The following is a 21,749-nucleotide window of genomic DNA, read 5'->3' as shown; positions in this document are numbered from 1 at the left end:
CACCCCACGACCCAGACTGTTTTACCTGCTTTGCAAAATTCACAAAGAACCAGAAACCTGGACAATTCCCCACAAAGTTCCTCCTGGCAGGCCAATCGTATCAGACTGCAATAGTGAATCGTACAACATAGCTCAATATATAGATCATCATATTAACCCTCTCTCCACAGGCACCCCAGCTTTCTCAGGGACACTTTATCTCCACTTTATGGAGAGGATTGGACCCATAGTTGTTCCCTCCCACACACACATATTCACTAAAGACATTGATAGTTTATACACCAACATAAATATAGCAACAGGAATACAGACAGTCAGAAATATTTTCCATGCACACCCAGATAGGAATAGACCAGGCAATGAATTCATACAATTATTAGAAATTAGCCTCACACACAATTCAAACACTATTTCATGCACTTAAGGTGGCCCTCTCTCCCATTCAGCCAACACACTCACATAACACAAGTCTGTCCATCATTCTTTCTTACCCCATCCTTCATTATAGAGGTTCTGGAGGCACTGCCAAATCCCCCCCTTCCCCTGACCTCAACCCTGATATTTTAATATCTTGGTCCCTTCATAGTCATAGGTAACCACTCAGACTATCATTTTAGAAACAATATTAACCTACTTACTTTTGGTGAGGTTCTTAGGAGGCAATCTAGTTAATTTTAACAGTGGAATTTTTTAGAGCATTATATTGGAGGGGCACACAAAAATAGGCCTGGGCACCACAAGACAAACCAGTCTCTTTTTAACCCTACCCAAATTCAAAACCTAACCTTAACCAACGCTAACCCCATCCTTAACTCTAACCTTAACCAACCCTAACTCTACCCCTAATCTTAACCCTAACCCAACGACTGACAGACGCAGTGGAGGACGGTTCCGGGGGCAATTTCCTCTCTGGTGGATCTTTTTCACCACCATTGACACCTTGACCAATAGAAGGACTCCCCTAACCCTATCCCTATCCTAACCCCACACTTATCCTAACCCTAACCTCACTCTTACCCTAACCCCCACCGTAACCCTACCCCCTACCTGGACTTAAAACGAACGTAAGACCAACTCTACTAAAGTGGGCAACTATAGGGTTCTACAACCTGGGCGGATCTGTGCTCGTACCCCTCGACTCCCCCATTCGGCAAGCGGAGTGCAACCCTCCTCCCCGGTCTCTGCATTAGCTTGAAGGCATCAGATCGACCTTGTAGATTCCTTACAAACACAAACCTAACCCTTACAAACAAAAACCTAACCCTAACCCTAATCCCATCCCAACCCTAACCCCAATCCTAACCCTTAACCCTAACCACCATCGCAACCCTAAACCCCAGCCCTAATCCCCATCCCAACCCTAACCCCAATCCTAACCCTTAACCCTAACCACCATCGCAACCCTAACCCTAACCCTTATATATGTGTGCATGTGTGAATGTATGGAGTTGGGTATATGTGTGTGTGTGTGTAGCTGTGCCTGACCTCATGTTGTTAACCTTGTCTGCCCCTTATAATGTATTGTGATCCCCATTTTGTCACACTCCATAGTTTTATCCATACCGAATAACGTTTTAACAAGCCTTGTCATATTGGGTCACCAATGTATTGTTGTCATGTGTGCCTGACCTTAACTCTAACCCCCCACCAACTTTACCTGCATCCCACTCAAATTCTCACCTTAATCTGAACCCCTTACCCCAAAACCTGTTCTATGCCACACGGCAAAGCAACAGTACAGACCAACCAAAAAGGTCCACACCAACTGGGCCACACCCACCAAACACTAGAGAAGCAGCAAACCCACACACTTCTCATAATTTTACAGTGGGACAACCAGATAACACATCGCTCCACAAATGTAACAAAGATTACAACAAAGGTAGGCAAAACACATAGAACACCACACCTACAGATATACACACATTTTCACTGACCTTAACTCTAACCCTACACCAACCTTAATTGCATCCCACTTAAATTCTTATTTCAATCTGAACCCCTCAACCCAAAACCTGTTTTCTGTCATATGGCATAGTAACAGAACGGACCAATCAAAATAACCCACACCACCTGGGCCACGCCCACCAAACACTAGAGGAGCCGCACACCTCACAACTTTACAGGCGGACAACACATTGCTCCACAAACTCAACCAAGACAACAACAAAGGCAAGCAAAACACACAGAACACTGCACCTATAGTTCAAGTCGGAAGTTTACATAAACGAGTTTTAATGACTAACCTAAGTGTTTCAACCACTCCACAAATTTCTTGTTAACAAACTATAGTTTTGGCAACTCGGTTAGGACGTCTACTTTGTACATGACACAAGTAATTTTTGCAACAATTTTTTACAGACTGATTGTTTCATTTAAAATTCACTGTATCACAATTCCAGTGGGTCAGAAGTTTACATACAGTAAGTTGAATGTGCTTTTAAACAGCTTGGAAAATTCCCAAAAATTATGTCATGGCTTTAGAAGCTTCTGATATGCTAATTGACATCATTTGAGTCAATTGGAGGTGTACCGGTGGATGTATTTCAAAGCCTACCTTCAAACGCAGTGCCTCCTTGCTTGACATTATCGGAAAATCAAAAGAAATCAGCCAAGACCTCAGCCAAGACCTTTTTTTTGTAGTCTTCCACAAGTCTGGTTCATGCTTGGGAGCAATTTCCAAATGCTTGAATGTGCTGTTGAAGTCGGAAGTTTACATATACCTTAGCCAAATACATTTCAACAATTCCTGACATTTAATCCTAGTGAAAATTCCCTGTCTTAGGTCAGTTAGAATCACCACTTAATTTTAAGAATGTGAAATGTCAGAATAATAGTAGAGAGAATGATTGATTTATTTCAGCTTTTATTTCTTTCATCACATTCCCAGGGGGTCAGAAGTTTATACACTCAATTAGTATTTGGTAGCATTGCCTTTTAAATTGTTTAACTTGGGTCAAACGTTTCAGGTAGCCTTCCACAAGCTTCCCACAATGAGTTGGGTGAATTTTGGCCCATTCCTCCTGACAGAGCTGGTGTAACTGAGTCAGGTTTGTAGACCTCCTTGCTCGCACACGCTTTTTCAGTTCTGCCCACAAATTTTCTTTAGGCTTGAGGTCAGGGCTTTGTGATGGCCACTCCAATACCTTGACTTTGTTGTCCTTAATGTGTGCTTCATTCATGTGATGACCAATACCTCACCAATTTCTGTGTTCTATGTTTGTGCTTTTCTAATAAGCAATTTCTGTGTTCATGCAAGTGACTGATTGAACAAATCCTCATTATCAGTATCTGCAATTTTACAGTACGCGCAGAACCTTGTTTTGAGAACGAAAGGATATCTCAGTTTCAAGATCTTAAGCTGTTCGCTAGCTGTTGGCTAGACCATAAGCAAATAGGTAAACTGGGATTTTTAGCACCTATTTTATTGGAAGTGTATCAATATATGGAGGATAATAGTGTTTCAGAATCTATGGTGACAGGGCTGATAATTTTATATAAAAATAAGGGAAGTAAATTGAAACTGGAGAATTATAGTCGAATTTCGATTATAATATTTGAGCTAAAATACTAACAAATAGAATGAAGAAAGTTTTAAAGGATATTATAGCACCTAAACAGAATTATAGTGTACCTGGTAGAGACATAGCTGATACAATTAGAGATGTGATAAATAAAATGAATGAGGATAAGATAGGTGGAATTGTTTTAAGTATAGATTTAAATAAAGCCTTTGATCAGGTGGAACATGATTTTATGTTTAGGGCAATGGAAAAATATAGGTTTGGAAATAAAATTATAGGATGGATAAAATTATTATATAAGAAGGCAAAAAGTAGGGTGAAGTGTAATGGGTTTTAACTGATTATTTTATTCTTGACAGATCTGTGAGACAGGGATGCCCTTTATCAGCTTTGTTTGTTTTATCTGTTGAACCTTTAGCAGCTTTCCTTTAAAAAGATAAACTGATAAGTTGTGTACAGACTCCGCTAGGAGCGTATAGTTTGATTCATCAATATGCAGATGATACAACTATAACAGTTAGAGAGGAGGGAAGTGTGAAAATGGTGATGGAGGGTTTTAAAGTGGAAAAGCCTCAGGTGCAAAGGTTAACATGGAGAAGTTGGTAGTGATGTATATTGGAAAGAGGAATGAGTGGAATTTTACTTTTAAAGGTGGTAAAGGATTATTTTAAGGTGTTAGGAGTGTTTTTAGGGGTGAAGGAAATGGAAGCTAGGGATCTGACATGGAGTGGTGTAATAAACAAAGTTAGAAAGGTGGTAAATATGTGGAGGGGGATTTTTTTTAATTAAAAGGGAAAGTAATTGTAATAAATGCATTATTGATGTCAGTTTATTTATGTAATGAATGTTTTAGATATGCCAGAATGGGTATTATCTGAAATGAACAGGATTTTAACTGATTGTTTATGGGATGGGAAGGGTGTGAAAATAACTATCAATCAAAGTTTTAAAAGCTATGAGGAGGGGGGTTTGAATTTGGTGGACTTCAGTTTGAGGAAAACAGCAATTAAAGTAAAAATGGTACGGAAATATTTATATGGTGAATTGGATTATGGGTGGAAAAGGTTTTTTAAAGAGTATTTGCAGGAGGTTGGGGATAATGGTTTATTGATGTGTATAAAAAAGGAAATGTTAGGAAATATACCATTTGTTTTATAGAGAAGTGTTTGAGGCTTGGGGGCAATTTTTACCAAGTATTTATTATGAATGTACCATTTTAGAAAATATTTTAAATCAGCCAATATTCCTGAATCCAAAGATAAAGTATAAGAACATGATGTTGTTTTGTAAATATTTTATGAGGGCTGGGATGAGAAAGATTGGAGATATCTTATGAGGTAATTCCAGGGTTTCTTCCAGGACAGGTTATTTATGATAATGTGGTGGAAGTGGATGATGAAATAAGTACAACTACTGTGGAGAATATGTATAAGAAAATATTAGGAAGTATTCCTGATATTGATGATTTGTCACATTTAAAAGTTAAAATGGTTTATAACATTTTTTATTAGAAAAGAGATAAAAGTCTCTGCTTCAGAAAAAGTATGGTCTAGGGTGTTTGTAAATATGGACGTGAAATCTATATGGCAGAATGTAAATGTAAAATATAACACCATAGAATGTGAAGATAATGATTTAAAATTAAACCACAATAGGATTTTTACTAATGTGGTATTGCATCAGATAAATAGGGGTATAAAAAGAGAATGTGATATTTGTGATGTGGCGCTGGAAAATGTTATGCTTTTTTTGTTGTTGAATGTAGCAGGTTAAAGGAGTTTCATGAGTTTTTGAAGGGGCTACTAGAAAAGCATTGGGGGGGAAATATTTTTGAAGGGGTGGAGAGGAGGTTTTTTCTTTTTGGGTTAAAAGGGAAAAGTAAAGTTTTAAATATTAATCTGTTGAATTATGTACTGAGTCCTGCAAGATATGCTATAAGATTAAGGAGGAATTTAGGGCATTATGAGGGGAAAATTGTGAGTGTTGAAGTTATTTTTAGGAATATTTTGGAGAAAGATGTGAAGTTGGTACAAAAATATGGCGGAGGGGACTTTGAAAAAATGTTTGTCTGGGGAAGTACTTTTATTGGAACATTGCCTAATAGTAAACTTGTGTTCAATTATTAATTGGTTTTATTATTTGTTTGGAGGATGTTTGGAAGTTTTTATTTGTTTTGGAAGTGGGTGAATTGTTCACCCTAATTTGTGTTATTCACTAAATGTTGTAATAATTGATTGATTTGAATAATAAAATATAAAAAAATACACTTGATCTCGGAAGCTAAGCAGTGTCAGGTCTGGTTAGTACTTTCTTGGCAGACTGCTTGGGAATACCAGGTGCTGTAAGCTTTTTGCCCATTCGAGAATACTCTTCTAAACACAAAAATAATATACTGCTCAAAAATATAAAGGGAACACTTAAACAACACAATGTAACTCCAAGTCAATCACACTTCTGTGAAATCAAACTGTCCACTTAGGAAGCAACACTGATTGACAATAAATGTCACATGCTGTTGTGCAAATGGAATAGACAACAGGTGGAAATTATAGGCAATTAGCAAGACACCCCCAATAAAGGAGTGGTTCTGCAGGTGGGGACCACAGACCACTTCTCAGTTCTTATGCTTCCTGGCTGATGTTTTGGTCACTTTTGAATGCTGGCAGTGCTTTCACTCTAGTGGTAGCATGAGACATTTTACATTTACATTTTAGTCATTTAGCAGACGCTCTTATCCAGAGCGACTTACAGTAGCGAATGCATACATTTCATACAATTTTATACATTTTTGTTTTTTCTGTGCTGGCCCCCCGTGGGAATCGAACCCACAACCCTGGCGTTGCAAACACCATGCTCTACCAACTGAGCTACAACCCACACAAGTGGCTCAGGAAGTGCAGCTCATCCAGGATGGCACATCAATGCGAGCTGTGGCAAGAAGGTTTGCTGTGTCTGTCAGCGTAGTGTCCAGAGCATGGAGGCGCTACCAGGAGACAGGCCAGTACATCAGGAGACGTGGAGGAGGCCGTAGGAGGGCAACAACCCAGCAGCAGGACCGCTACCTCCGCCTTTGTGCAAGGAGGGGCAGGAGGAGCACTGCCAGAGACCTGCAAAATGACCTCCAGCAGGCCACAAATGTGCATGTGTCTACTCAAACGGTCAGAAACAGACTCCATGAGGGTGGTATGAGGGCCCGACGTCCACAGGTGGGGGTTGTGCTTACAGCCCAACACCGTGCAGGACGTTTGGCATTTGCCAGAGAACACCAAGATTGGCAAATTCGGCACTGGCGCCCTGTGCTCTTCACAGATGAAAGCAGGTTCACACTGAGCACATGTGACAGACGTGACAGAGTCTGGAGACGCCGTGGAGAACGTTCTGCTGCCTGCAACATCCTCCAGCATGACCGGTTTGGCGGTGGGTCAGTCATGGTGTGGGGTGGCATTTCTTTGGGGGGCCGCACAGCCCTCCATGTGCTCGCCAGAGGTAGCCTGACTGCCATTAGGTACCGAGATGAGATCCTCAGACCCCTTGTGAGACCATATGCTGGTGCAGTTGGCCCTGGGTTCCTCCTAATGCAAGACAATGCTAGACCTCATGTGGCTGGAGTGTGTCAGCAGTACCTGCAAGAGGAAGGCATTGATGCTATGGACTGGCCCGCCCGTTCCCCAGACCTGAATCCAATTGAGCACATCTGGGACATCATGTCTCGCTCCAGCCACCAACACCACGTTGCACCACAGACTGTCCAGGAGTTGGTGGATGCTTTAGTCCAGGTCTGGGAGGAGACCCCTCAGGAGACCATCCGCCACCTCATCAGGAGCATGCCCAGGCGTTGTAGGGAGGTCATACAGGCACGTGGAGGCCACACACACTACTGAGCCTCATTTTGACTTGTTTTAAGGACATTACATCAGTTGGATCAGCCCGTAGTGTGGTTTTCCACTTTAATTTTGAGTATGACTCCAAATCCAGACCTCCATGGGTTGATAAATTGGATTTCCATTGATTTATTTTTATGTGATTTTGTTGTCAGCACATTCAACTATGTAAAGAAAAAAGTATTTAATAAGATTATTTCATTCATTCAGATCTAGGATGTGTTATTTTAGTGTTCCCTTTATTTTTTTGAGCAGTGTATAATGTCCATTTTAACATGGAATGGATATTCTACTTCCTCAAAGTTTGAGTTACATAAACTTGAAATAGTCTATCCAACTCTTCTTCAATGGCTTGCAGCCATTACATCCTGAATACTCAATCTCGTCTGGTATCTGAAGCTATGCATGGTCAAGCCTGGTTGGGAGAACGCTTAGGAATAACAGGTGCTGTAAGTTTTGCCCAGTCGAGTATACTTTTCTATAAACATTAATGATATAATGGCGATCCCACTTCCTCAAAGTTTTTTGAGTTACATAAAGTTGAAAAAGTCTATCCTACTCTTCTTACATGGTTTACGGCCATACCATCTTGAATACGCTCCATCTCATCTGACCTTGGAAGCTAAGCAGTGTCAGGCCTGGTTAGTACTTGTTTGGGAGACTGCTTGGTAATACCAGGTGCTTTTTGCCCAGTCGAGTATACCCTCCTCAATAATATTACGGCCATGAGGGATAGTTTTTTGAGTTACATAAACTTGAAATAGTCTGTCCAACTCTTCTTCCATGGCTTACAGCCATTACATCCTGAATACGCCCGATCTCGACACATTATTCAATTTCTGTTAGTCACGTCTGTGGAACTGAGAGGACGTTTATATATATATATAAGGCTGTGTAAAACTAAAATTAAGGAAAAAGAAAACTACAAATGAAGACTGTGTGGGACTTGCCTTCCTTACAGCAACACTACAGATCTAGAGGAGTCCCAGCCACGACGTGTTTCTGCCTTACTCGACTTCAGCAGGTAGCAGGGAGAAAATATGGATACAAAATGCAAAAAAGTGCAAAAAGTCTACACAGTACCATTTACGGAATAGAAGTAGATTAACTGCCAAATACATTTCCATCGAACTCACCTCGATTTGTATTATATATAGCCATCAAAATATATATATTTTCAGAATCCTGTTTCTTATTTTCCATAATTAGCTATTAATATTTGTAGTAATGTAGGCAATTTATGAAAAGGATTTAACCTCTTACCAGTCTCGCCGTTATCAAAATTACATTATTACAAGCGATTATTATATTAGCAAACAGCTGTTGTGAATCATCCTCTATTGTCCCTAGCATATTTTACTCCTTCGCAACAGTTGTGGTATACACACATACACCCACACACTCATACACACTCAACCCTTTCCCCCCACACAACTAGAAGCTCACATTCTCAACAGTTGCACAATCCCAGAGCCCAACTCAAGAAACGTCTACAAATGCATTTACAGTTGCAGCTGTATGAGAAGGCCTGCAAGACCGTGCAAAAAAACCCGACAGAAATGGAGAGATTTTATTAACCATTGTCACGTCCTAGATGGAGGTCAAATGTACACCTTTTCCCTGAAACACCCACAACACGGTCCCCCGTATTGACCATATTCCCAAGCATCTCCATGCAGTCAGTCACCAGGGCCACAATAATATACCCCCTCTCCGAATGTCCGAGTGTGACCCCCTCCCCATGGGTTACTGAAGCTAGTGTTGCCAGCACTGCCTGGGTGGGGGCACCCCACCGGAATCCCCACCGGCTAGGTACAAGGTCGTCAAGGTTCTCATTAGCAGCTTTGAGAATTCCTTGTGTAGTATGCTCTCCCTTTAGGGGGCTTTGGCTTTGCAGGACCAACCCTGCCAAGCAGGCTCAGAACCACTACAGGACCAACCCTGCCAAGCAGGCTCAGAACCACTACAGGACCAACCCTGCCAAGCAGGCTCAGAACCACTACAGGACCAACCCTGCCAAGCGGGCTCAGAATCTTGAGGGAGCAGTGCTGCTCTTGGTCTCTGACCGCATTTTGGCTGCATAGAGACCGCTTACAGCAGGCCCATTAAACAGTTAGGGACTTCTCCTTAGTATCTGGGTCATTCAGGTGGGTGTCTAGGGTATAGGGTTGTGGACCATTCCATCAATACAGGATCATAAATGAATAAATTAGATATACTTTTTTTTACATTTAGTTCCCCATGATAGGACAATAAATAAATAAATAAATTAAATGTATTATTTATTTTAAAACTGTTCCACCATGATAGCACAAATACATAAATAAGACATATAATTCATTATAAAAAGTATATCCATTATCTGAACAACATTGAAAGCTCTCTCCCACCCCCGCTCACAGCAATACATTGGTTCTGGGATATGCAACCATTTCATTTCTCACTCAATGCCACACTTTCCCAAACATAACAAATAAAAGAAAAAATAAACACACACCACAACATCCAAACATACTGTGCCTTCTGCGTACTGAGTTTTTATCTTCACCATGTTGAATTAGTGAATTAGTTATCTTATTGACTGTCTCTTTTAGCTTGTGTTATCACCCACCAGATTGTGTAGTGCTAATATTTAGTCTAACTTGCTGATATTGAATATTACGTTTTTATCTTGAGGTGCTTGTTACGGAGTCTAGTTGATAGGTAATCGACTAGCCGGACTGTTCCCCGGACTCCGCGTGTAGGGATTTGTACAATGCATGAACAAGGCTATTGAACTAGACATTGGTGTCTGTCTTTATTACTTTATCCAATATATCATACTGAAACATGGTATCAGAAGTGGCTCGAAAACCATACGTTTGTTATTTTTGTAGCTAAGTACAGTATAGGCGCGGTTACGTTCCATATGCGAACACACGCCGATTCCTACTCACAACACTGATCAACTAGTTGTTAGCTGGTTAGCTAGCATCACTACCTACCTCGATGACTGAAGGCAAAGAAGTCTCCTATTCCATCGCTATGGCAGCGAACATTCCGCCACCTAATCCCATGGTTCTCACAGGGGACTGGAATACTAATTGGGACAATTTCAGGGATGAATTCGAGGACTATGCGCTGGCGACCGGTCTACATGAGAAACCCAACGAGGTACAAGCGGCAACTCTGAGGAGTTTAATGGGCAGCGAATGCAGGCATATCTACCGGCACAATCTCACCCTCACAGCGCGACAACAGTGTGATGCAAAGGCTATATTGGATGCATTGGAGAATTACTTCAAACCCGCCAGAAACGTAATTTACGAGCGGTTCGTTTTCGGAAGCTGCAAACAGGAAGAGGGTGAGTCAGTACACAATTTTGTAACCCGTTTGAGAGAAAAATCCGCCACTTGTGAATACGGGGGATTGAAAGATGAATTGATTCGTGACAAAATAGTACTGGGAATTGCAAATGAGGATACACGCCGGCGTCTACTGAGAGAGAGAGGCTTAACATTAGTAACTGCCATCGAAATGTGCCGCACTGCTGAAGTCACTGACATGAGAATGAGAGCAATGGAAATCGAAACCCCACGCTCCGACGTTGACACTGTTCACGCTGTTGCTAGGCAGACATTCAGGCAAAACCAATCAAGGCAGAGTAATTCACCACGAACGGTGAACACAGAGAGCCCAGTAGCATGTATATACTGTGGGAATACGCACACACGTGGCAAAGAGCACTGCCCTGCCTATGGAAAACCATGCAGAGCTTGTGGAACTAATAATCACTTTGCAAAAGTGTGTCTCAAAAGCAAAAGAAGGGTGAGTGAGGGCAAGATTCACTGTGTTGATGATGTCACTCAATGTTCAGGGCTGAACAGTGAAAGTAACATTTACATGCATGAATCCATTGGGGCTGTACACTCAAGAGGGAAGAAATGGTTTGTGACACTACGATTACACAACAAGCAACAACAATGTCAACTGGATTCCGGTGCTACATGCAACGTAATGAGCTACAAAGACAAAATCAATCTGGCACCTGACACGCATCTATTGCCCAGCGATACTAGACTAAAGCTGTACTCAGGAGAGCTAATGAGCTCTATGGGCACCTTTGAGACCGAATGTGTTATTCGGGGACGCAAACACAAGCTGGAGTTTGAGATTGTGAAAACCAGTCAACATCCTCTCCTCTCAGGCTCTACATGCGAACGCCTGGGACTGATGCAGTTCACTGTACCAAATGACCTGCACATTGTGGATCATGTCCAGCATGGACCCCTGTCCAAAGAACAACTACTCAACAGATATGACGATGTATTCAACATGCCCGTTGAATCAGTGCCTGGTGAGGTACACTTTGAAGTGGATGAGAGCATCACTCCAGTCCAGTGTGCTCCTCGCAATGTGCCCATTGCAATGAAAGTGGCTGTGAAGGCCCAGCTGGACAAGTATGAGGCCGATGGCCACATGACATCTGTGACCGAACCAACTGACTGGATCAGCAATATGGTCATAGTGAAAAAACCAGAGAAGCTGAGGGTCTGCATCGACCCAAAGCATCTGAACCAAGCATTGAAACGATCCCACTACATCATGCCGACACTAGAGGATGTCCTCTACAAGCTTCCCAAGGCCAGGATTTTCACCTTGGTGGATGCCCGAGATGCATTCCTTCAATGCAAGCTGGACGAAGAAAGCAGCTTCATGACTACCTTCTGGACCCCCTGGGGTCGGAAACGCTGGCTCAAGCTCCCGTTTGGTGTCTCAGTGGCACCTGAGGTATACCAACGCAAGCAGCACGAGTTACTGGCTGGGCTCAAGGGCATTGAACCCATCGCTGATGATGTCCTGATCGTAGGCTGTGGTGACACAGACGATGAAGCAGAACGCGACCACGATGTGAAGCTCCTGGCACTGATGGAGCGCTGTCGAACAGTTAAGCTTCGTCTTGGCCTGAAGAAGCTACAGTTCAAGGTGAAAGACGTCCACTTCCATGGCCACATTCTTTCGGCAAAAGGCCTGAAGCCGGACCCAGACAAGGTCCGAGCGATCCTCGACATGCCAAACCCATCTGATGCAAAAGGAGTACAGCGTCTCATCGGTTTTGCAAACTATCTTGCAAAGTTCATGCCACACCTATCAGCAGTCTGTGAGCCTCTGCGCCGGTTGCTGGACAAAGACACACCATGGCACTGGCTACCCAAGCACGAGGCAGCGGTGCAGGAGATGAAATCTCTGGCTTCATCCATGCCAGTGTTGCGCTACTACGACGTCACGAAGCCTGTCACAATCCAGAGTGACTCCAGTCAAAGGGGACTTGGATGCTGCCTTATGCAGGAAGGCCAACCCGTTGCGTTTGCCTCGAGAGCGCTCACCCCCACCGAACAGAACTATGCACAAATTGAGAAAGAGTGCCTCAGCATCGTCTTCTCTTGCCAGCGATTCCATCACTACTTGTATGGTCGAGAGCTGGTCACCGCTGAAACTGACCACAAACCACTCATTGCCATATTCAGTAAACCTCTCCTCAACGCGCCCAAGAGGCTTCAAAGCATGCTCCTGACTCTGCAAAACTACAGCCTGAAGGTCATTTACAAGCCAGGACCAGAGATGTACATCAGCGACACACTGAGCAGGGCAACGGCACAATGTACAGGCAGAGGCACTGCCTATCAGCGGCAGGCCATCTGTTCGCTACAGCAGGAACAACAAGATGTTCAACAGATCAATCAGGCAGACTACTTAAATGTCACAGATCACCGCCTAGCCCAGATCAGGCAACACACTGACAAGGACGAACACCTACAATCACTGAAGTCCATGGCTCTCGCAGGTTGGCCATACCTGAAAGAGGAGACACCTTTCACAGTGAGAGAATACTGGACCTTTCGAGATGAGATCAGCGTGCAAAATGGCGTCTTGTTCAGAGGTCAGAAGGTCATTATTCCCAAATCACTACGTCCAGAGATGCTTACCCGCATACACTCCAGTCACGTTGGAGGTGACGCATGCTACCGCCAGGCTCGTGAAACATTATACTGGCCAAACATGCAAGCAGAAATTAAAGACTTTGTCAGCAACTGTACCACGTGCAACGAGTACGCTCATGAACAGCAAAAGGAAACCATGATGTCACACGAACTGCCCACAAGGGCCTGGCAAATCGTCAGCATGGACTTATTCAGCCACAGACAAAAGGACTATCTTCTCATTGTGGATCACTACTCTGACTTTTGGGAAATTGAACTGCTCCCTGACTTGTCTGCAGAGACGGTCATAAAGCGCTGCAAGGCGCAGTTTGCCAGGCAAGGTCAGCCTGACAAGGTAATCACGGACAATGGCCCACAATTCACTGCACAGTTCAAGCGTTTCGCCTCAGAATGGGAGTTTGACCATGTAACCTCCTCTCCAAGACACCCAAAAGCAAATGGCAAGGCAGAGTCAGCTGTCAAGATTGCAAAAAACCTGTTAAGCAGGGCCGCGCGACAGCAACGACCCATGGAAAGCGATCTTACAGTGGAGGAACACACCCACCGAAAACATGGACAGCAGCCCAGCACAACGCCTTCTGTCCAGACGTCTGAAGACTACCATCCCCGTAGCTAACAAGCTACTTGAGCCCCTGCGTCATGGTTGGCGTCACGGACAAACTGCGTCGCAGAAAGCAGCTCGCTAAGTGCTTCTACGACCGGACTGCTCGAGACCTACCAGAACTGGAGGTGGGTGAAACGATAAGGATGAAACCGCTGCCGGGAGACCACACAGGACTTTGGAGGCTGGGCACGTGCCTACAGAGAGTTGCACCACGCTCTTACCTGGTGGATGTTGGTGGCTCCCTCTATCGTCGCAATCGGGTGGATCTGCGCATAGCAGAGCGGACAAACCAGAACACGCCATACACTCACCTAGATGAGATGGATCACAGTCCAGGCCTAAGGGTAAGAGGTGCAGAATTGAGACATGAGCCAACTGAAGGTGAGGCTTCTACCCCACCAAGCTCTCCAGCTCGTGGCCCTAATCCTACCCCTGTCAGAGCCAATACTTACTCACGGGTGGGTCGGCTGTGCAAGCCACCGGACAGGCTTACTCTGTAAGCAAGAGACTGTGTTAACTTGTCCTCCTGTTTATAAAAATAAACATTTAAAAAATAAAAATAAATAAAATAAAAGAAAATAAAGAAAAAAAGAAAATTTAAAAAGAAAGGAAGATGACAACTGAAGTAAAAAGAAAATGTCATGCGTTCTTAATTGTTATGACTTGATTGTTAAGAATTTAATGTTATGCTGTTATGTTTGCACTTTCTATTGAAAAGGATGATGTTACGGAGTCTAGTTGATAGGTAATCGACTAGCCGGACTGTTCCCCGGACTCCGCGTGTAGGGATTTGTACAATGCATGAACAAGGCTATTGAACTAGACATTGGTGTCTGTCTTTATTACTTTATCCAATATATCATACTGAAACAGTGCTCTACATAACTTCGTTCAGTCCGCCATTACCTGTCTCAGTTCCGCCTCCTCCTATGAATGATGGATGTTTCAGTCTTCCAAGATTTTTTATTTTTTTTAACTCTGTCATTATCCTACCTTTCCTAACTATTTTCTTATAGTACCTTGTACACTTCTCCCCCTCCTTACTTCTTAAAATAACCCCCTTACTTTTCTGTTCTGATAAAAATGTCACTTCCCTTTTTAATACCTTTCCAGTCGCCTCTGCAGTCCCACCATGCATCTATCTTTTTCTTTCCCATCTCTCTAAAGAAGGTCCTCGTCCTACCCTTCACCATTTCCCACCACTGTGCTCGTGTGTCAAAGAAGTCCTATAGCGTCTGCCACTGGCTGAACTGCTCCCTGTACTGACTAACTACTCTATCATCTTCTAAAAGGGAGCAGTTCAGTTTCCAGGGCCCTCTTCCCACAGTCACACCCGAAGGTAGTGAAAGGGTGCACATCAGCATTACGTGATCTGAGAAGAAAGCAGGGGTTATTCTAGCATCAGTTGGGGGACAGTCACGGGTAAACAGTCAATGCGAGAGGCTCTGGTGCAGTCACCACTGGTCCAGGTTAAGCCATCCTCTCTTGGATGCAGGGTTTTAAAACAGTCAGTCAGTTTAAAATTCCTGCACAACCCTTGCAATAAAACACTTGACCTATCTACCTTAAAATCCTCTCCCGCCCCTCTCCTGTCTGCTCTACTTAACACACAATTAAAATCCCCACCCACCATTAGAGGATCCCTCCCTAGCATGTGGGACTGCAGGTCTTATAAAAGTGTGCACCGATCGTGTTTATCATTAAAACCATACACATTTAGCATGTTAAAATCCCTCCCCATAAAAATGCAATTGGCTAAAAGAGCACCACCATCGTGCTCCCCCTCACCACTACCTGTGGGGTCTTGATTGAAATGGCAACACCGTCATTCTTATTAAAATTGGAACCACTCCAAATGGAGGGCCCGTGCTGCCACTTATCCTCCCATTTGCTGTAAGAAGAAAAAAGGGTAGACCACCCTCCAGTAATGAAAACACATTGAGTTAAACCTTTCTCAAAAGGATAAAACCGACTTCTTTCCGTTTTTTCACTCCTAACATTTATAGTGGTGAGTAAAAACAGTGGTAAAAGAAAAGGCATTTTAAACTGTTAAATCTTAGGGATAGGCGTCCGGTCAACAGGACAGTTGTAAATCATGCAGCGCCGTGTGTCATGAATGCAGATTTTAGAGAAACAATAAATGTCAGTACATATAGGCGTCTTATATCAGCTGAAAGCTTAAATTCTTGTTAATATAACTGCACTGTCCAATTTACAGTAGCTATTACTGCGAAAAAAAATGCCATGCTATTGTTTGAGGAGAGCTCCGAACAACAAAACACCTTTTTCACCGCGATAGGTTTGATGAATTCACCTCTGAAGGTGAAATGTGTACTTACATTCTGAAATCTTGTCTGATTTTTCATCCAAAGTGTCCCAGAGATAACATGAAGTGATGTTTTGTTAGATAAAATCCTTTTACATATGGTAAAAAGGTCCATATAGCATGCACGATCGATTTTGTATTTCCACTCGTTCAATATGCAAAGAAAGGATTCTGAAAATCTAACCCTAAACGTTGTTTCAACCAGTCAAATCATGTTTATATTTATTCCCCAGAGATCCTAGAATGTAACCAGACTTCACTATAGCTCGGGGCGGCAGCGTAGCCTAGTGGTTAGAGTGTTGGACTAGTAACTGAAAGGTTGCAAGATTGAATCCCTGAGCTGACAAGGTACAAATCTGCACTTCTGCCCCTGAACAAGGCAGTTAACACACTGTTCCTAGGCTGTCATTGAAAATAAGAATTTGTTCTTAACTGACTTGCCTAGTAAAATAAATAAAAAAATATCATTAGGAGTGTAGTATATCCTATAGGACACCAAATTTGGTCAGAGAGCGATGCCTTAATGACACGGGCAGTCTTCACTTGATTGACTGTAACTTTGTCAAATATGCACTGTTACGCACACCTCTAGAAAGAGGGAACGCAACACCCTGCTACAACTCAACTCTCCTTGTTGTGAATAAGGTAGGGAAGTGTAGGTGTGAACAAGTATGACGAATAGGCAGAGAATACCGTTAACAGGGAATTTATTCCTTCACGTGGTAAGGTTTGGGAAAAAGGGGCTGGACGGAACCAAAGCAAAGAAAGTAAATATCAAAGCCCCCTCTCCTACCTTACCTGACTACCCACTACTTACCTATCTAGCACCACCTGGTGCTCTAACCAAAATACAGGGGATGGTCCGCCCAGGTCTTTCCTAGTGTGCATAGACAGCAAACTACTACGGGTATATGTATGCCCGCGGGCCTCTTGCCTAAACACTCCCTAGGTGCCTTCCCCTTCCCCCCTGGGAACAAATGAAACAGAATTACACAAATGTAAGTCAATAATCAAAACACTGCATCCTATTGACACACACAACCAATCAGCTCCCTCAGCAACAACGGACACAGTACATACCAAAATTCTTGGAAACAACCAACATGCTATAACCCTCAGCCATTAGCCTTGTCTCTCAGCAATCATCTCTCTTCTGAGCAACAGAACTGGGGCTTATATAGCTTCAGAAGAAGTTAGTAATTGGAGACAGCTGCGTCCTGATGAGGGGGGGCGGGGTCAGCTCTCCAAACAATCAATGTTGATTGCCCAATCAGCTGCTCGTTGATAACTTCAGGAATCCATCTCCTGAAATACATACATGATAATACACAAACCACAACAGAAACTGGGGAACGTAACATGCACCAATCGGGGTCAAACAAAGCCAGCCAGATAGCCAATGAGCTGGGCTTTACGGGAGTATGCTGCTAACCTTGTGCCTTTTCCTTTTGGACAAAAATATGGAGAGTTATGAAAACGGGGTGTTTTGCGAACTTTGAACTTACAATATGGCTACTATTACTGGAAAAGCTGAACCAAAGTCCAAGTATACAGATTTGACGATATTCTTACAGAAAAATGTAATGTAAATGTCTCCTTCACGATTTGATTTACAGAGGGTTGAATGCGGTGTTTTTACCTAACTGCAGGTTGGTAAAATCAAACCACTTTTAGGGTGAATTTATCTACTTCCGGTTGCTCCAGGAAGCTTAGAATCAACACAGGTAATCCTCATAGTGGCCTGATGGATTGTCATCGAAGACAGTTTGATATGGCATTCATAACCCACATAGGCTTCAGGTTGAAGTTAGGGCAGCAGGCAATGTATTCCTATGGGGAGAGATGTCAATGTAAACTGCTAGAAGAAAACACCCTGTTTTTCACTGTTAAGGGTTAATTCCACACGGTCAAGGTTAGGCATGCACAGATAGGGAGGACCTTAGGAACATTCCTGTGCTTCTAGCCTTAACGGTTCTGCCGCTGTCACCCAAAAGCACCTCAAATTTAGGTCATGCCTACTTTTTTGCACGGTCGCTGTGGTCAGACCGAGCGAGCTACGGTCACGTAGGGCATCTCCTTGAACGCGGCACGGCCTAGAGTCTATGGTGATGCCATTTGTGTGCCTTTCAGTGTTGATTTCAGCCTGTTTAGGTTTCTAGTACAGATTGTGCTTCCAGTACAGCAGGACTTTGTTTATTATCTATTTCGGCAATGTTAACATATGATTCCCATGCCAATAAAGCCAAAATGTTTTTTCCAACTTTCATAGACAATAAACACTAGACAGTGAAGGTTCAACACTTACAAATTAAGTGACAGAATAAATCCAAACCTTAAAAAAAAGCACAAAGAATTACTCTAATTATTTATTAAAACGGCACAAACCTTGACATTACAAAGAATCACACCAAATAGAATGGAGAGTTAAACTAAATTTGACATTTTACACTTCAAAAATCTGAACAAGCACACAAATAGAAAACTACACCAAACAAAATCAGTGTAAATGTGAGACAGTCCTTAAGAGTCTTTGGAAGAGGTCTTGTTGGTCGGCTCCCCTTCCTTCTAGCTGCATCAGGTCTCCCCTCTTTCCTTATGCTCCTTCTCCTGCAGCTTTATCCTCCTTGAGGCAATGGCTTTTTTGAGTCTGACTTTATTTGAATTCAGTTGGTGCATACCTTGCAATGTGACAATGGGGGCGTGGTGGGGCGACTTGTTCTTCACTTTGAGGGGTGAGATTAGCATGGGGCTGACAGCGACCACCACGCGGCGCCTGAGGGTCATCTGCTTCCTTTTTGGGGTAAGTTCCTGCTCCACCTGCGGCTTGATCACCTTGGAGGGTATCTTCTGACAGAGCAAACATGACATATCTCAAAATGCAAACTTGACTGTTACAGTGTACAAGTACATTTTGCTAATCAAATGTGTCCTGTCGGAATAGCTAATCTTACTGGAGGTTGTCTGGCCCTCTTTTCTTCATCTTCGTCCTCCTCCTGTGAGTCCCCGGCAGACGTGCCAGACTCGTGGCACATGAAGTTGGCCACCCTTTCCCTTTCAATCTTCGGGAGCATGTTTTTTACCTGTAAGACACACACATACCAATGATATTATTGATATTACTTCAGACAACAGTGGAATAGGATCTTACAATAATTTGATTCCTATCTAATCTGACCTACATGAGTGACAATTTTTCTTTATTTCACCTTTATTTAACCAGGTAAGCTAGTTGAGAACAAGTTCTCATTTACAACTGCGACCTGGCCAAGATAAAGCAAAGCAGTGCGACACAAACAGAGTTACACATGGAATAAACAAATAGTCAATAACACAATAGAAAAAAAGTCTATATACAGTGTGTGCAAATGGCATGAGGTGGTAAGGCAGTAAATAGGCCATAGTAGTGAAGTAAGTACAATTTAGCAGATGAACACTGGAGTGATAGATGAGCAGATGATGATGTGCAAGTAGTGATACTGGTGTGCAAAAGAGCAGAAAAGGAAATAAAAACAATATGGGGTAGGTAGATTGGCTGGGCTATTTACAGATGGACTATGTACAGCTGCAGCGATCGGTTAGCTGCTCAGATAGCTGATGTTTAAAGTTAATGAGGGAAATGTAAGTCTCCGACTTCAGCGATTTTTGCAATTCGTTCCAGTCACTGGCAGCAGAGAACTGGAAGGAAAGGCGGCCAAAAGAGGTGTTGGCTTTGGGGATGACCAGTGAGATATACATGCTGGAGCGCGTGCTACGGGTGGGTGTTGTTATCGTGACCAGTGAGCTGAGATAAGGCGGAGCTTTACCTAGCATAGACTTATAGATGACCTGGAGCCAGTGGGTCTGGCGCCGAATATGTAGCGAGGGCCAGCCGACTAGAGCATACAGGTCGCAGTGGTGGATGGTATAAGGGGCTTTGGTAACAAAACGGATGGCACTGTGATAGCAAACTGGATGCAGTCTGAGTAGAGTATTGGAAGCTATTTTGTAGATGACATCGCCGAAGTCAAGGATCGGCAGGATAGTCAGTTTTACTAGGGTATGTTTGGCTGCGTGAGTGAAGGAGGCTTTGTTGCGAAATAGAAAGCTGATTCTAGGTTTGATTTTGGATTCGAGGTGTTTGATATGAGTCTGGAAGGAGAGTTTACAGTCTAACCAGACACCTAGGTATTTGTAGTTGTCCCATATTCTAGGTCAGAACCGTCCAGAGTAGTGATGCTAGTCGGGCGGGTGGGCGGGTGTGGGCAGCGAACGGTTGAAAAGCATGCATTTGGTTACACCAGCGTTTAAGCGCAGTTGGAGGCCACGGAAGGAGTGTTGTATGGCATTGAAGCTTGTTTGGAGGTTAGTTAACACAGTGTCCAAAGAAGGGCCAGATGTATACAGAATGGTGTCGTCTGCGTAGAGGTGGATCAGGGAATCACCCGCAGCAAGAGCAACATCGTTGATATATACAGAGAAAAGAGTCGGCCCAAGAATTGAACCCTGTGGTACCACCATAGAGACTTCTAGAGGTCCGGACAACAGGCCCTCCGATTTGACACACTGAACTCTGTCTGCAAAGTAGTTGGTGAACCAGGCAAGGCAGTCATTTGAGAAACCAAGGCTATTGAGTCTGCCGATAAAAATACGGTGATTGACAGAGTTGAAAGCCTTGGCCAGGTCGATGAAGACGGCTACACAGTACTGTCTTATCGATGGAGGTTATGATAATCGTTTAGTACCTTGAGCGTGGCTGAGGTGCACCCGTGACCAGCTCGAAAACCCGGATTGCACAGCGAAGGTGGTACGGTGGGATTCAAATGGTCAGTGATCTGTTTATTAACTTGGCTTTCGAAAACTTTAGAAAGGCAGGGCAGGATGGATATAGGTCTATAACAGTTTGGGTCTAGAGTTTCCCCCTTTGAAGAGGGGGATGACCGCGGCAGCTTTCCAATCTTTAGGGATCTCGGACGATACGAAAGAGGTTGAACAGACTGATAATAGGGGTTGCAACAATGGCGGTGGATAATTTTAGAAAGAGAGGCTCCAGATTGTCTAGCCCAGGTTTTGCAGCTCTTTCAGAACATCTGCTATCTGGATTTGCGTGAAGATGAAGCTGGGGAGGCTCGGGTAAGTAGCTGCGGGGGGTGCGGAGCTGTTGACCGGGGTTGGGGTAGGCAGGAGGAAAGCATGGCCAGCCGTAGAGAAATGCTTATTGAAATGTTTGATTATCATGGATTTATCGGTGGTGACCGTGTTTCCTAGCCTCAGTGCAGTGGGCAGCTGGGAGGAGGTGCTCTTGTTCTCCATGGACTTTACAGTCCCAAAACTTTTTGGAGTTAGAGCTACAGGATGCAAAATTCTGTTTGAAAAAGCTAGCCTTTGCTTTCCTGACTCACTGCGTGTATTGGTTCTTGACTTCCCTGAACAGTTGCATATTGCGGGGACTATTTG

At 43.4% G+C, this 21,749-nt stretch overlaps 1 protein-coding gene across 1 annotated transcript in view; it reads right to left on the bottom strand.

Moving 5' to 3' along the window:
• zpld1a (zona pellucida-like domain containing 1a) overlaps positions 1 to 10,861 on the bottom strand; it is an 89,573-nt gene extending 78,712 nt beyond the window's left edge. The window contains exon 1 of the mRNA NM_001165392.1: positions 10,390 to 10,861. The gene's annotated coding sequence lies outside the window, so the exon portion shown is untranslated. The remainder of the gene's footprint in view (positions 1 to 10,389) is intronic.
• Positions 10,862 to 21,749: the final 10,888 nt, after the last annotated feature.

The sequence above is a fragment of the Salmo salar genome, chromosome ssa04, assembly GCF_905237065.1.
Source record: "Salmo salar chromosome ssa04, Ssal_v3.1, whole genome shotgun sequence".
Taxonomy (NCBI): domain Eukaryota; kingdom Metazoa; phylum Chordata; class Actinopteri; order Salmoniformes; family Salmonidae; genus Salmo; species Salmo salar.
This window is presented reverse-complemented; position numbering and strand designations above follow the sequence as displayed.